The sequence below is a fragment of the Phodopus roborovskii genome, unplaced genomic scaffold (genome assembly GCF_943737965.1).
Source record: "Phodopus roborovskii unplaced genomic scaffold, PHOROB, whole genome shotgun sequence".
NCBI lineage: Eukaryota > Metazoa > Chordata > Mammalia > Rodentia > Cricetidae > Phodopus > Phodopus roborovskii.
In genome coordinates this window covers 8,632,887-8,647,262 of record NW_026126547.1, presented here as the reverse complement: position 1 = coordinate 8,647,262, position 14,376 = coordinate 8,632,887, and positions in this window count along the sequence as shown.

Here is a 14,376-nt window from a genome sequence, read left to right as displayed (position 1 = left end):
CTAGGATGACATGCCTATAGGACTGCTGCAGATTAGTTTGGACACACCTGTGTGATTCAGTTCAACTTCTTGTTGTTAATAGTCTTAAAATACAGCCATCTTCAGTCTTTGTTGCTGTATAAGGTGACATATGCTGTGGATTTGTGGATTAGGCTTGAACAACCCAGATTAATTTATTCAGCCTATTTGATTAATCCATTGACAAACATATTGCCATGCATTATAAAACATCATTTAAGAGACACAATGAATTGGTATAGATAATACATTTAGTGATAATCAAACCAAAGTCAGCGAAAGATCTACCCATTTGTAACCTTGCTTTTCCTCTATAAAGATATTCGAAAAATATTTGTTATTGGGTCCAACTCAATTAAAAGACTGAGGTAAGACTTGGGTAAGCAGTTTGACAAATGAGTTATTTATTTGGAGGTGCCCCATTTTGTTCTATCTGCTCATACAAAAGGCACATGAATGTTTATTCACCTCTGTAATATCACTGCCAATTTCATTTTTATATCTGACCACTCTGGCCATTAAAATGGTATTCAACTAAAGGTCATTTACATTTTTGGGACAATCTCTAATAAATTATCTACCTAGTGATTATCTTGCAATTCTGTTAAAGGTCTTTGTCTGAAGATAAAAATGATAGCATCACATTATAAATCTCTGACATGTATATTCCTAAATATAGTAGAAGTAATAAACCATGCTAAAAAAATCACCAAGGTTTATGGCTCAGAATTTATCATGGATTTATAAAAGTGCTAATTCAATGGAATATGTCTTCCTTTCCAGAGTAAAGGGGCACAGAACACTGGGGCAAATGATCATGGATAAGGAAAATAGACCCATGAAAACAGCCAAGTGTCAGGAAGAGGGATGATTGGAAACAATCGTGTATATAGGTAGAAATCATTTGCTTAGTGTTTGTCTAGTTAAAGAAGGCTGGTAATGTGAACAATATTTTAATACTACCAGAAGATAAAGTTTATGTAACTAACTGGAAAAAAATTTTGTGTACTATGTCTACAAATTGTATGCCTATTAGAGAGTGTAACATGCTACAGAGCCAGGAGTGACAAGTTGATTACTTTTATACTCACCTGTTTGCCTCATAGTATGGCAAATTTAACTTTATAATGGGTACATTTAGATTTGTGCTATATCCTTTATGACCTTGTGCTTTAAATTCTCATCTCAGTTAAGCAAGGGTAGGGACTCTGCAAAGCAACAAAACAGAAAGTTAAATTTTACAAGTAACATTCTGCCCCACCCCCAACCACAACCATTTCCCTCAACATCTGCAGCTCCTGGAGACACAGATACCACCTGAACCATTTAAAGAAGTGCCAAATGATTTTCTGCCACCTGGACAGCACCAAAATCCCAACTCTAGGCCGATTGTGCCCCCCCCCACCTATGAAAATCCACTAGCCAGTCAGTACAGGAGGTACCTGCAGGGAGGTTTCCCTACCATTACCCCTGTCCCTATAATCTACAAGCCCCATTTAGTTGCTGAACCCCAAGCATCCCCATGCCCCTTCATGTCAACAGTTCCTGGAGACACAGATACCAACTGAAACAATAGCACTAAATGATAATTGGCTAGCCCTTCCTCCATCTGTTGAAGCTCTATTGCAAGCAAGGTGCCTGCAGGCAAGCTTCTCTACTCCCTCCATTTGACCCTGTAATCTACAAGTTCCACTCCACCCACAAACCAACCTTTCCACCCCCACAACCCCTCTGAGTCATCAGCAGTTCCAGGAGCCACAGGCAACATCTCCACTCATTGGATGATGAAATTGGTACATACCAGTACAAGAATGAACTCAACAACATAAAGAGCAATGGGGCAAAAACAGAACCTAGTGGATCTACAATAGCAAGATTGGAATATTCCAATGCAAAAGAAGCAGAAGAAAATGACTTTAGAAATAACTTATAGAGGAAATAAAACGTTCCCTTAAAAACATTCAGAAAATAAAAACAAAAATATTGGAAGAAATAAATAAATGCCTTTAAATAAAGACAATGGAAAAAAAAACAATCAAACAGGTAAAGAAAAGTGTTTAAGTTTTGAAAATTGAAACAGAGGTAATAAAGAAAACACAAACCAAGAGAAACCAGCAGGGTGTTGGTGACTCATGGCTTTAATCCCAGGGGTTGGGAGTCAGAGGCAGGCATATCTCTGTGAATTTGAGGCCAACCTGTACTACAGAGTGAGTTCCAGGACAACCTCCAAAAAAATACAGAGAATACATGTATTGAAAAACAAACAAACAAAAAAAAAAAAAAAAAAACCAAGGGAAACTGAACACAAACCAACAAGGGAAATCTGGAAATAGAAAACCAGGGTAAATGAACAGGAACTACAGAGGAACTATAGATACTAGCATAACATAAGAGTTGGAAGAGAATATTAGGTACTGAAGACACAATAGAGGAAATAATCAGCCAAAAAAATATGTATTCCAACAAATTCTTAACACAAAACATCCAGGAAATATGGGACATCAAGGAAAGAGCAAATCTAAGAATAATAGAGATAGAAAAAGGAGAATTCTAGCTCAAAGACATAGAAAATATATTCAACAAAATCATAAAAGAAAACTTTCTCAACCTGAAGAAAGACATGCCTATGATGGTACAAGAAACTTACATAACACCAAATAGACTAGACCAAGGAAAATAAAACATCTTCTCACCACATAATACACAAAACACTACAGATACAGAATGAAGAAAGAATATTAAGACCTTCAAAGGGAAAATGCCAAGAAACACATAAGACAGACCTCTCAGAATAAAACCCAATTTCTCAATCAAAACTCTGAAAGCAAGAAGGTTCTTGGCAGACTTTATAAAGACACTAAAAGATCACAGATATCAGACCAGATAACTCTACCCAGAAAAGCTTACAATCATTATAGAAAACTCCAACTCATGTAAGTTAGTTACACTCACAAAACTGTGGTCAATAAATAATCCACATTATTAAAACTCCAAAAAAGGAAATATACATATACCATCAAAAACAAATCCAAAAATACTAGGAATCAGCAATAAATGGTCATTAGTGTCACTATACCAATGATCTCAATTTGCCTATTAAAAGACACAGGCTAACTGAATGCATGCAAAGAAAGAATCCATCCTTCTGCTCCATACAAGATACACACCTCAACTTCAAAGACAGACATTATCTCAGAGTTAAGGATTGGGAAAAGATTTTTCCAATTAAATGGAACTAACAAAGAACCTGGTGTAGCTGTCCTATCCTATCTAATAAAATAGACTTCAAATTAAAAATAATCAAAAGAGATGGATGAAAGAGGTCATTTCGTATTTGTCATAAGAAAAGTTCATCAAGATGAAGTCTCAATTCTTAACATCTATGATACAAATACAGGGGTACCCATTAAAAACAAAACAAAACAAAAAGAAACAAACAAACAAATAAAAAACTACTAAAACTTAAGTCACATGTAGAACCCCACCCCCTAATAATGGGAGACTTCAACAACCTATTCTCTCCTCTTGACAGGACTACCAGACAGAAACTTAACACAGAGATAAAGGAATTAGTAGAAGTTATGGCACAACTGGTTTTAATATAAATCTGTAGTACATTCCATCCAAACACAAAAGAATATTGCTTCTTCTCAACACCCTATGGAACCTTCTCTAAAACTGACCACATACTCTGTCATAAAGCAAATTTCAACATATTAAAAAAACAAGTTGGAATAACCCCTTGTATGTTATCATACCACCATGGTCCAAGTCAGAATTCAACAACACAAATCATAGAAAGCTTACAAACTCAGGGAAACTGGATAATGCTTAACTGAATTGCTGCTAGGTCTTGATAAAGACTTCCTAGATTTCAAAGTTAATGAATGAAGCACATACCCAAACTTATGGAATACCTTGAAATAGTGTTAAGAGGTAAGTTCATAGCACTAAGTACAAATAGCACTAAGAATGCAGAGAAATTTCACTCTAGCAACTTAACAGCATACCTGAAAGCTCTAGAAGAAAAAGAAGCAAACCCATCCAAGAGAGGAGTAGACACAAGAAAATAATCAAAATTAGGGGTGAAATCAATAAAACAGAATAAAAAGAAACAAAAAAGAAATATCAATGAAACAAAGAGTTAGTTCTATGAGAAAATCAACAACATAGACAACCCTTATCCAAAGTAACTAACTGGCAGAAAGACAATATCCAAATTAAGAAAATCAGAAAAGAAAAGGGAAGTATAACAATAGAAAATGGGGAAATCCAGAGAATCAACAGGTCATACTTCAAAACCTATACTCCATAATTTTGGAAAATCTAAAAGAGATGGACAATTTTCTGGCTAGGTTCCACATATTAAAATTAAATCAAGCCTAGATAAACAACTGAAATAGACCTATAAACCCTAAGAAAATAGATGCAGCCATTAATAGTCTCTCAACTAAAGGAAGCCCAGGACCAGAAGGTTTTAGGACAGAATTCTACCAGAATTTCAAAGAAGAACTAATATCAATACTACTCTAATTGTTAAAAAAAAAATCAGAAGAAACATCGCAAAACTCCTTTTGTGAGGCTATATTTAGCCTGAAGGACCAAGTATGCTTGATCATTTCATTAGATGCTGAAAAAGCCTTTGACAAAATCGAATAACTCTTCATGAATAATGTCATGGAGGGATTAGTAATACAAGACCATTCCTAAACATAACAAGGGCAATTTACAGCAAACCGGTAACCAACATCAAATTAAATGGAGAGAAACGTAAAAGTATACCACGAAAATCAGTGACAAGACAAAGCTATCTACTATGTCTGTACCTATTCAGAATAGTACTCAAAATTCTAACTAGAGCAATAAGACAACAACAACAACAACAAAATCAAGGGGACACAAATTGGAAAGGAGGAAGCCAAACTTTCACTATTTGCAGATGATATAATACTGTACATACATGACACCTTAGAATTCTACCAGGGTAGTCCTACAACTAATTAACAACTTCAGAAATATCATACGATACAAGATAAAGTTTAAAAAAGAAAAAGTCCCTCATATACAAATCTAAATGGGCCCAGAAAGAAATCATAGAAATATCACCCTTTACAATGGCAACAAATAATATAAAATATCTTTGGTTAACTCTAACCAAACAATTGAAAGACCTGTTTGACAATAACTTTAAGTCTAAAAAAAAAAAAAAAAAAGAATTTAAAGAAGATAACAGAAAATGAAAAAAAGAAAATATCCTTTGGTTTTGGATTGGCAGGATGAACAAAATAAAAATGTCAATCTCACCAAAAGCAATCTAGAGGTCCAATGGAATCCCCTTCAAAACAAAACAAACAAACAAACAAAAAAAAAAAAAAAAAAAAAAAAAAACCAGAATTCTTCACAGATTTTGAAAGAAGAAAACTCAAGTTCATATGGAAAAACAAATAACTAGGGATAGCACAGACACTGAGAATAGCAATCAATAAACTGACCTTCCAAAATTGAAAAATGTCTTGTAAGAACACAGACATGGTAAATAGGACAAAACAAGAACCTCCAAAATGGGAACATATTCAACTCCACATCTGACAGAGGGCTGATGTCCAAAAGAATTCAAGAAACTGGACATCCAAATATAAAATGATCAAATTAAAAATGGGGAACCGATCTAAACAAATAATTTTCAAGAAAAGAATATCAAATGGCTCAAAGACATTTAAGTAATTGCTCAACATCCTTAACCATCATGAAAATGCAAATCAAAGAACTCTGAGATACCATCTTACACCTGTCAGACTGGCTAAGGTCAAATACACTGCTGATAGACTATGTTGGAGAGGATATTCTACCAGTGCTGGTGGGAGTGCAAAAATGTACATCCGCTTTGCAAATCAGTAAGGAGGTTTCTCAGAAAAGTGGGAATCAGTCTACTTCCTGACCAAGCAATTCCAGTATTGGGCATAATCCCAAAGGATGCTTAATCATATTATAAAGTTAACTATGTTCATAGGAACATTTTTAGTAATAGCCAGATCCTGGAAACAACATTACTCAGCTGCAAGAAACAATAAAATCATGAAATTTGCAAGTAAATGGATGGATATATATATATATATATATATATATATATATATATATATATATATATATATCATTCTTAGTGAGGTAACCCAGACCCAGAAATAGAAACATGGTATGTTACTTACTCATAAGTTACATTAGATATAAAGCAAAGGATAATCAGACCACAATCCATAGCTCCAGAGTAGCTAGGTAACAGGAGGGACCCTAAGAGGAAAGCTTGCAAATCCCTGGAAATGGTAAATAGATGGGATCTCCTGGGTAAACTGGGAAGCAGGGAGGACAGTAAAGGAGAGAAGGGTGGGAGCTGAGAACTTAAGGGAACTGGTTAGTCCAGTTGGGGAAGGGGATTGGGTGTGACAGCAAGGAAAGAGGAGCCATTGAGGGACTGGACAGAAAACTTATGCTTTGGAAATTTCCAGGAATTCACAAGAATGACCCTAGCTAAGAACCCTTGCAATAGTGGAAAGGGTGCCTAAACTGTTGTGCCACCTCCCCAGTGATCAGATGGCGACTACCCTAACTGTCATCGTAGAAACTTCATCTAGTAACTGATGGAAGCAGATGTAGAGATTCACATCCAAGCACCAGGCCAAGCAATGGAGTCTAATTGAAGAGAGGGAGGAGGGATTATATGAGCAAGGAGATCAAGTTCATGACAAGGAAACCCATAGAGACAGTTGACCAGAATTTGCAGGAACTCATGGACTTTAAACTGGCAGTTGAGGAGCCTGCATGAGACTTGACGACCAGGCCCTCTGCATTTGCTTGATGGTTTCATAGCCTGGGCTGCTCCTCCTGGCAATAAGACGAGGATCTATCCTTAGTGCATGAATTAGCTTTTTGAAGCCCATTCTTTATGGTACAATGCCTTGCTCAGCCTTGATGTGGGGAGGAGAGTGGCTTGGCCCTGCCTCAAATGAATTTGCCAAGGCTTTGTTGACTCCCCATAAATTGCCTTACATTTTCTGAGGAGCAAGATGGGGGTGGGTAGGGTGGAGGTAGGGATATAGTGGGAACTGTGGTTGGTATGTAAAAATGAATAAAAAGTACAATTAAAAAATAAAGCTGTTATGAATATTAAAAACAGAAAGTTATTTTCATGGTTAGATGAAGATGAGAAAGTGATGAAGTAGATTTTAAGATAATTCCAAACACTTTAATTAATTTATGAAATGTATTAATAATAATCCTCTGGAAGATTGTTTTAAGCACATACACAATGATCTCAGTGCAAATTCCTTTAAATAAGTAGTAGTTTCAATGAAAAGCACAAGTGGTTTGGCAGATTATTGGGCAGTAAATATCAGTCAGTAGTTCATATATAAAAAAGAAAATATGATTAGTTATTAAGTATAAAATTGTAAAGCACAAAAATAATTAAAATAACAAACATTATTTTTCTTGTTTTCTTTGGAAACATTTTGTTTTAAGACAATATTTTTGACTTGTCTGGCTTTTCTTATAATCAGCTTATATTACTTTTTTTCTAATACAAGAGCCTAATAAATGCCAGAAGCTCTTACATATTCTAGTTACATTTTTGTTTATGAGACATGAAGACACTTCATCGAAATTAATGGCAATTAAGCTCACAAACTGAACTTATAAGTGACCACAAATATTTCTCTACTTTATATCTGTTAATGGGTAAGACTTTGAAGCTATCATGTAGGGAAGATTAGTTCCAGTAACTGACTCATCAGGTATAATTTGTCAGCCCCAACAATATTAAACATTCTCTTTCTAGGAATACCATAGCTATACTAAATTGTGTGATATTTAGCACTAAGTTCCCTACATTCCTTCTCATCCTATTCAAGTAATCTATGCATTATATCACATATGTGTGATAAATAGTCCTTCTGTGTTATGAAATATCCAGAAGTAGACCACTTAGAACTCCTAGGACTGCAAACTGTACTTTGTAAATTAAGCCATCTTTATTTAAAGTTTATTATTTAATGGCGCTTTCCAGATACATACCTAACCTATTGTTGAAACACACATGGTTGACAGTTTTATGTTCATAGTCGTGGTAACTGGGATTGGTGATCCTCAGGCCAGGGATCCTAGATGTTCAAGATGCTGAAACTACAAATTCAAGTTGACTTAGGCTACAAATTGTGTTCCAGTTTTGACAAGTTAGTGAGACTCTTCTCTAGTGTTTGTTTGTTTCTTGTTTTACATATCAAACCCAGTTCTCTCTTCTGCCCATCCTCTCATGCCCCCTGATTTCAGCTCCCATCCTGTTTTCCACCCACTCCATAGGGAGGGTGAGACCTTCTAGGAGGGATCATCAAAATCTGTCAAGTCATTTGGAGTAGGGCCTAGGTCCTCCCTCCTGTCTCTAGGTTAAGGGAGAATTTCTCCATGAGGAATGTGCACCCAAAGTCCTTTTTTTGCACCAGGAATACATTCTGGTTCCAGTGTCAGAGGTCCTGTAGACTGTTCAAGCATTCTAACTTAGAGCCATTTCCAGTGGGTCTGGGTAGGTCCAACGCTAGTTTTCCAGCTATTAGTCTGGTGTCCATGAGCTCCAGTCAGCTGTGTCTCTGGGTTTCTGTAGCCTGGATTTGACCCCTTTGCTTATCACTCCTCCCTCTCTGCAACTGGATTCCAGGAGTTCAGCTCAGTGTTTAGCTGTGGGTGTCTGCTTAGGTTTCTATCAGCTACTATATGAGTGCTCTAAGAGAGCAGATTAGTTAGTTATCAATCTCATTATCAGGGAAGGTCATTTAAGGTAGTCTTTCCACTGTTGCTCAGATTGTTAGTTGGGGTCATCCTTCATAGGTCTCTGGACATTTCTAGTATCAGTTTTTTCTTCAAACCTATAATGGTGCCCTCTATTATGGTATTTCTTTTCTTGCTCTCATGTATTCATCCCCTGATTCAATCTTCCTGGCCCCTCATGTTCTCCCCTCCTCTCCTCTTCTCCTAACTTCCTCTCCACTCACTGCCCCCACACCACTCCCAATATGCTCAGGAAATCTTTTCCCTTCTGTGGGGGACCTTGAATAATTATCTTAGGGCCCTCTTTGTGTTATAGCTTCTCTGAAAGTGTAAATTGTAGGCTGGTGATCCTTTGCTCTATGTCTAAAATCCATATATGAGTCCCTACATACCCTGTGCAGTGTTTCACACTGGTATTGGAAAAAATCTTGATACTGAATGAACTAGAGATTGTAGATGAAGCTGTCAACTGGTGATAGATTATTTCATTTTTATAGTAGATTTGAATTCCTTTTAAACACAGCCCACCATATCTGTGAACACTCTCCTATCTTTTCACACCACCACAGAATTTGGAGATTAGGAATATGCATAAAATTTTCATACTTCATCCTTTACAATCACTCTGAGTAATACCATGCATTCTGTCCTGTCTCAGAAGTCTCATCACTTATAGTATCCACCAAGTTCTATCAAATTAAACTATTAGCTTGTTAATAGGCTATGTTCCCAGACTTCTCAAAGTTCTTGATAGAGATACTTTTGATAATCTATAGAGATTTGATTATATTTTAACTAAGCATCTCTTTATTTTATATAACCAAGTCCATTTAAATGAAAACAAACATTTATAGACAATATTTGGGAATTTGGGTGTTGTTCTTTCCAATCTACTTCCTGCTGGTAAGGGGCACTGTCATGGGGGATTCGAAGAAGATTCAGAAATACTGGCAGTAATCTGTAAAGCTGCTTTGTCCAGCTGTTTTTAATATAGGATCACATGGTACTCTGTTTCAGGTGGTCTGGCTTAATCAAACCAAATTAATAAGGAACAAATCCACATCTTTTCATTTTCTGTGGAAACAAAAATAGAAATCCTTTTTCCCAGTAACTTGTCCTTGAACTTAAATTTTGGAGTCAAAGCATTTTTTTAATTTAATTTATTATTTTACATGTCGATCCCAGTTCCCTCTCCCACCCTCCCTCCCTCAGTCCCTCCTTCCCTGAAACTTGAATTCTCCAGCTGAGGCCTCTTTCTTTAGCAGAGGCCCAGATTTGGGGGTCAAGGATCTTGCTGGCAGGAACTCAGAGTGGATCTGCAGAGATAGGCTGATCTCTGGGAGGGGCCCGGGGCAGTTTTTTTTAAACAAGAGATTAATTTTTTTGTGTACAGAGAAATACAGTTTAAGTCTCTTTCTTTGTTTTGTAATTTATAAGCAGTAAAGAAAAGCCTACTTATGATTGAATAACGAGAGATTTTTTTTTTCTTTTTTTACTGAGAATCTTTAAAATCTTGTGGTATTCTCATCAACAGTGGAGGAAGGGGAACACTAACCTTACTGGAACTGAAAAAGAGATAAAAATTAACTGTAGTTACTCTGTCTCTACAGTAACTTTTTAAAAAATCTATTCTTCATTGTTCTATGGATCCAACTAGCTTTATCAGATGTTTGAAAATACTACTGTGTATATGGGGAAAATGAGTCATCTCTTGGAAGTAAACTAATTCTGACAAAATTGAGAGGTTCTCACTAAGATTGTTTCAAAAATGGGGCTGTGAACATTACACATAGTGTATAAGGTATCATGTAATTATGTGTAATTACATATACCTGTTAATAAAAATTAAACCTCCACTAAAGAAATCATGGAATGTCTTAATTTAATAATGAAGAAGAAATAAAATTCTTAAAGGAAACCAAAGATGGACATTCTAGAAAAACCAAAGTAAAAACCTTAGAACACTATAGTACACAGAGGAAAAAAAATAGTATAATAAGAAAAATATTATAGTACACACAGAGAGAAAACAGTGTAGTAAGCATGTGGTGTTTAAAAGAGTCAAATATTGAGGAAAGGAAGATTGGCATGAGGACTCCAAATAGGCCAATGGCTTTGGCAATTAGGAGGTCATTGGTGACATTCAGTTGTACAAGTCACCACATAAGTCAGCTAATGAAGAAAAAGCTGTCAGCCCCCAAGTGTTTCATAATATCAGCCTTATGATGAATGATATTATCCACAGGGTAACACTTAATGATGACTGGGATTGTGATTAAATTGCCATAGAATACCAATGGGAATGTTCATTGCAACACTTTAAATATCAGCACTGCAATTAATACTTTAGAACAGACATGCTAGAAAGAGATAGTGGCTTGTGACTTATATCACTGTCCAATTTTATGCCTCCCTTGAGGGCTTATTGATGTGAAGTGGAGTGCATTTGCTGACACAGAGTTAGTTCAGTTTTATTAAGAATAAGAAATAATTAATGTGCTTCAAATAAAAATAGAAATATTTTATATACATATGCTGCTGCTCTATAATTTTATTGTTATTTTCCCATAAATGAATATTTATGAAAGAACTATGATGGTAATTGTCAAGGAAGAAACAAAACTTAAAGGTTACTTGTTTTTATTCCCTCCAGGAAAATATGCTATTATAGGTATTTTCCATATTAAGAATTCTGCTATATATAACAAAGTGCATTCTTCTATTACATTACATGGAAAGTTTTTGTCTTCTAAACTGCATAGACTAATAAATACAACAGTATTGTATCTAACCTTACTATAAAGGAATAGGACCTTAATTTATAAACTATGCACATACTTTCTTGTTTAAAGTTGTTTGCATATCAAGAAGAAGTGTGTGTGTGTTAGGATGTATATTAGGCACACAGGATACAATAGTGAGATTTTTTTCTCCCATAACACAACCCAGAAAGGATATGCTCATTTACCTCCTCTTATCAGTTTATTTTGTTGCTTTTTTTCTTTCTGTGGATTCATTGAAAGAGAAATGACACAAAAGTTAGATATCCAGGAACTGCAAAGAACACAGTTCTAGGCAGAGAAGGAGAAGAGATGAGCAAAGAGGTCAAGACCAGGCTGGAGAAACCCACTGTATTAGCTTACCTGAATATTAGGGAGTTCATGCACCCTCATCTGGCAGGTAGGAAACCAGCATAGGACCAATCCAGCCCCCCCCCAATTGTGGATGTTAGTTAGGAAGACTGGGAAGTCTATGGAGCCTCTAGTAATCAATGAGGGTGAGGGAAATGGGTTTGACATGTAAAATAACTGTTTCAAATTTAAATAAAAAGAAAGGTAGGATAAACATAGTAAAAATGGCAATCATGCCAAAAGCAATCTACAGATTCAATGCAATCCCCATTAAAACCCCAGCCCAAGGTCTTCACTGACCTTAATGGATAATACTTAACTTTATATGGAAAAACAAAAGATGCAGGATAGCCAAAACAACTCTGTACAATAAAGGAACTTCAGGAGGCATTACCATCCATCCCTGACTTTAAGCTAGATAGAGCTATAGTACTGGAAACAGTCTGGTATTAGTACAAAAATAAACAAGTAGACCAATGGAATTGAATAGAAAATCCTGATAGTAATCCACACACCTATGACCACCTGATTTTTGACAAAACAGCTAAAGTATACAATGGGGAGAGGAAAGCATCTTCAACAAATGGTGCTGGCACAATTGAATGATTGCATGTAAAAGACTGCAGATAGACCCATGTCTATCTCCATGCACAAAACTCAAATCCTAATGGATCAAAGACCTCAACATAAAGACACCCACACTGAACCTCTTAGAAGAGAAAGTGGGAGGTACCCTTGAACAAATTGGTACAGGAGACTGCTTCCTGAACATAACTCCAGTAGTACAGACACTGAGGGCAACAATTAATAAATGGGACCTCCTCAACCTTAGAAGCTTCTGTAACGCAAAGGACACAGTTGACAAGACCAAATGGCATCCCACAGACAGGGAAAAAAATCTTCACCAGTCTTACATTTGACAGAGGGCTGATCTTCAACATATACAAAGAACTCAAGAAAATTGTCAACAAAACACCAAGCAACCTTATTTAAAAATGAGGTATAGAACTGAATAAAGAACTCTTAATAGAGGGAATCTAAAAGGCTGAAAGACACTTAAGAATGTGGTCAATATTCTTAGCTATCAGGGAAATGCAAACCAAAACAACTTTGAGATACAACCTTACTCCTGCCAGAGTGTCTAAAATTAGAAACACCAATGACAACTTATGCTGGAGAGGGTGTGAAGAACGAGGAATACTCCTCCACTTCTGGTGGGAATGCAAACTCGTACAGCCATTTTGGAGATCAGTATGGCTGTTCCTCAGGAAAACATGAATCAGTCTACCACAGGACCTAGCTATCCCCATTATAGGCATATACCCAAATTATCCACATCCTTGCTACAAAGACATGTGCTCAACTATGTTCTTAACAGCTTTATTTGTAATAGCAAGAACCTAGATGAAAGCTAGATGATCCTCAATTGAAGATTTGATAAAGAAGATGTGTAACATTTATACAATGGAATATTACTCTGCAGGAAAAAAATTGGAATCTTGAAATTCTCAGGCAAGTGGATGGAACTTGCAGAAACCATCCTGAATGAGGTAACCCAGTCACAAAAAGGAATGTGGTATGTACTTGCTCATATATGGATTTTAGACATAGAGCAAAGGATCACCAGCATATAATTCACACTGCCAGACGAACTAGCATACAAAGAGGAATCTAATAGTTTCATATTAGGTCCCTCACAGAAGGGGAAAGCGACAAGATCTCCAGAGTACATGGGGAGTGGTGGGCAGTGAATGGAGAGGAAACTAGGAGAAAGAGAGGGGGAGGAGAAGAAAGCATGTGGAACTTGGAAGATTGTGTAGGGGAGGAATAGACAAGAGAAAAGACAGAGAGAGAGAGAGAGCATAAAGGAGGGAGCTTTATGGGTTTGAAGAGAAAAATTAACCTATAAAAGTGTCCAGAGGCCTAGAAGACGGATGTCAACTAACAAACTGAGCAACAGTGGAAAGGCTACCCTAAACCTCCTTCCCTGATAATGAGATTGACTTATCCACCATCATGGAGCCCTCATCTAGTAGCTGATAGAAACAGAAGCAAACACACACAACTAAACACTGAGCCAAACTGGAATCCAGATGCAGAGAGGGGGGGGCAAGACCAGGCTGCAGAAACACATAGAGACAGCTGACCTGAACAAGGAGGAGCTAATGGGCCCCCAGAATGATAGCTGGGTATCCAGCATGGGACTGAGCCAGAACCCCTGAACAAGTGTTTCAGCTAGAAGGCATGAGAAATTATAAGTATTTTACTGGCTCTGAGAGAAATGCCTGGGGTTAAGAGGCAGACTAGTATGTGGCATGTTTTCTTTCTTTATTATTAATCTATGTTATATTTAGTTTTCCCATTTTCTTCTCTTCTGGTATGTTATTTTTCTTTATACAAATATATATTATAT